Source organism: Dromiciops gliroides, chromosome 1 (assembly GCF_019393635.1).
Source record: "Dromiciops gliroides isolate mDroGli1 chromosome 1, mDroGli1.pri, whole genome shotgun sequence".
Lineage (NCBI taxonomy): Eukaryota > Metazoa > Chordata > Mammalia > Microbiotheria > Microbiotheriidae > Dromiciops > Dromiciops gliroides.
This window is the reverse complement of record NC_057861.1, coordinates 127,403,335-127,407,042: the sequence shown is the minus strand read 5'-3', so window position 1 is coordinate 127,407,042 and position 3,708 is coordinate 127,403,335. Positions and strand designations below refer to the sequence as shown.

The 3,708-nt window shown below is 31.4% G+C and overlaps 1 non-coding gene across 1 annotated transcript; it reads right to left on the bottom strand.

The window, feature by feature from the left end:
• Nucleotides 1-3,239: 3,239 nt before the first annotated feature.
• Nucleotides 3,240-3,346, bottom strand: LOC122737428. The gene has a single exon (XR_006354264.1). It is a non-coding gene; the product is annotated as a U6 spliceosomal RNA (small nuclear RNA).
• Between the last annotated feature and the right edge of the window lie 362 nt (nt 3,347-3,708).

The following is a 3,708-nucleotide window of genomic DNA, read 5'->3' as shown; positions in this document are numbered from 1 at the left end:
ATAATTAAAAAAAAGAAATAAGAAAGACATTAAAGAACTGAATAAATTTCAGGAAAAGTTAGATTTGATATATCTGTGGAGTAAACTGAATGGGAAAAGAAAGGAATATATCATCTTCTCAGTAGGACATGGAACCTATCCAAAAATTGACCATGAATTAGGACATAAAAAAACCCTCAGAACTAAATACAGAAAAGCAGAAATACTAAATACATCCTTTTCAGGTCATACTGAAATAAAAATTGCATTCAATAATGGACAATTGAAAAAGAGATTAAGAATTAGTTGGAAATTAAATGATCTGATCCTTAAAAAAGTGGGTAAAAGAAAAAATTATAGAAACAATCAATAATTTCATTAAAGGATATGAAAACAATGAGATAATATATCAAAATTTATAGGATGCAGATAAAGTGGTACTTAGAGTGAATTTCACACCCCTAAATAGAGAAAAAGCAGATCAATGAATTTGACAATGGAATCAGTGGAACTAAAAAAAAAAAAGGGAAAAAAGAAAATGAACAAATTAAAAATCCCCAAATAAATACCAAATTAGAAATTCTTTAAATCAAAGGAGAGATTAATACAATTGTTAGTTAGAAAACCATTGAACTAATAAAACAAAACAAAACTAGAATTTGGTTTTATGAAAAAATAAAAAGAAATAAAATAGATGAAACATTGGTTAATATGTTCAAAAACAAAGAAAAGAAGAAAAGAAATAGTATAAAAATGAAAGGGGTGAACTCACCACCAATGAAGAGGAAATTAAGACAATTGTTAATTGTTTTTCCCAATTATATGCCAATAAAGTTGACATTCTAAAAGAAATTAATAAGTATCTACAGAAACATAAATTACTCAAATAACAAAAGAAATAAAATATGGAAATAACCCAATTTTAGAAAAATAAATTGAACAATCCATCAATTAATTTCCTCAGAAAAAATCCCCAGGACCAGATGGATTCAAAAGAGAATTATATCAAACATTTAAAGAACAATTAATTCCAATACATTGTAAACTATTTGGGAAAATACATCAAGAAGGAGTCCTACCAAATTCCTTATATGGTGTTGATACCCAAACCAGGAAGAACCAAAATAGAGAAAGACAAGTATAGACCAATTTCCCTTATAAGTACTGATGCAACAATTTAAATAAAATACTAACAAATATCACAATATATCATAAAGATTATATAGTATAAACAAGTGGGATTTATACCAAGAATGCAAAGCTCGTTTAATATTAGTAAAACTATCAGAATATTCAACAAAATCAATAACAAAACCAACATAAATCATATGATTATCTCAATAGATGCTGAAACCAGTGTAACCTAAATTATATGAAAAGTGGAAAAATCAAAAATGTTGCTTTCAGCTAGTGTCACTAATAAAGTCATCATTTCTGAAATATTTAGAAAACTAAATCAAATTTTTAAAATTACAAGTCATTCCCCAAATGACAAATGGTCAAAGGAAATGAACAGTCACTTTTCAGACAAATCAAAGCTATCTATCATCTCACAAAGAAATGCTCTAAATCACTATTGAGAGAAATGCAAATAAAAACAACCTTGACTTAGCACCTCACACCTTTCAGCTTGACAAATATAAGAAAAAAGGAAGATGTTGGATGCTGGATGAGATGTGTGGAAATTAGGATGCTAATTCACTATTGGTTAAGTTGGAAACTGATCCTACAATTTGCAAGAACAATTTGGAACTATGCACAAAGGGCTATCAAACTATGCATAACCTTCAATCTAGAAATACCACTGCTGGTATATATTGCCCATAAGAAATAAAAGACCTATTTGTGCAAAAAAATATATATAGCAGCTCTTTTTTGGTGGCTAAGAACTGGATATCAAAGGAATGCTGATCAATTGGAGAATGGCTAAACAAGCTTTGGTATATGATTTCAATGGAATATTATTGTGCTATATGAAATGACAAGATGGATGATATCTGAAAGGCTTGGAAAGACTTATATGAACTCATGTATAGTGAAGTGAGAAAGACCAGTTGAATGATGTGCACAGTGACATTATTTTTTTGTGGGGAAAAGAGGATTAAGTGACTTGCCCAGGGTCACACAGTTAGTAAGTGTCAAGTGTCTGAGGCTCAACTTGAACTCAGGTCCTCCTGAATCCAGAGCCAATGCTTTATCCACTGTGCTACCTAGCTGCCCTGACAGCAACATTTTTTGATGAAGAATTGTGAAAGATTTAACTTTTCTTAGTAATTCAAGGATCCAAGACAATCGCAAAGGACTAATAATGAAACATATTATCCACCTCACAGACTGAAACATGTTATTTTTTCATTTTATTTCTTTCATTTTTGTATTCAACTTTTCTTATATAAAATGACTAATATGGAAATGTCTTATATAATTGCACATGCATAAACAATATCTAAATGCTTACCACTTTAGGGAGGGGAGATGAGAAGAAGGGAAATAGGGATAGACTTTGGAACTCAACACTTTAAAAAAAATGTTTCTTAAATTAAAAAAATAAAGTTAAATAGACCAAAAGGCAACAGGTACAAAAATCCAATGAGGAAAATTCCTTGAAAAGCAGAACTGTCAAAATGGAAAAAGAGGTACAAAAATTCACTGAAAGAAATAACTCATACCCTAATATTCTAGAATGAGAAAGGAAAATATAAATTGAAAGAATCCACTGATCACCTCCTGAAAGAGATCGCCAAAAGAAAGCTCCATGGAATACTAGAGAGAAATTCCAGAGCTCCCAAACCAAGAAGAGAATATTGCAAGTAAACAGAAAGAAACAATTTAAGTGTCATGGGGCCATAGTCAGGATAATAAGATTTAAAAGCTTCTACATTAAAGGATCAGAGGTCTTATACTATTATATTACAGAGGACAAAGGAGTTGATATTAAAACCAATCAAGAATCCCTTATCAAGGTGCTGCTAGGGGGCACAGTCACTTAACCCTCATTGCCCTGCAAAAAAAAAAAAATCACTTATCAAGCAAAGCTTAATATATATATATTCAATGATATAGAGGACTTTCAGGTATTTTTTTTTCCCTGGGGCAATGAGGGTTAAGTGACTTGCCCAGGGCTACACAGATAGTAAGTGTCAAGTGTCTGAGGTCGGATTTGAACTCTGATCCTCCTAAATCTAGGGCTGGTGCTTTATCCACTCTGCTACCTAGCTGCCCCCCTTTCAGGTATTCTTTTTTTTTTTTTAATTTTTTTAAAAAATATGGAATGCTTCATGAATTTGCGTGTCATCCTTGCGCAGGGGCCATGCTAATCTTCTCTGTATCGTTCCAATTTTAGTATATGTGCTGCCAAGGCGAGCACCGTTTCAGGTATTCTTAATAAAATGCTCAGAGATAAATAGAAAGTTTGACTTTCGAATTCAAGGCCTAAGAGAAGGATACAAAGGTAAATAAGAAAAGGAATTTCTAAGGGATTTAATAAGATGAATTGCTTACATTCCTACATGGGAAGATGATACTTAAAACTCTTAAGAACTTTCCCATTTTATATGCACTTGCAGATACAGATACACATGCCTATACACATACATATACATATACATATGCACATATATGCATATGTATATGTATATATTGAGATAAAATAATGGAATTTGGTAGACACCCAGAGGCCCCACCTGATTGATTTAGTATTGTTTGTATTGGATGAGAATGACATACTAA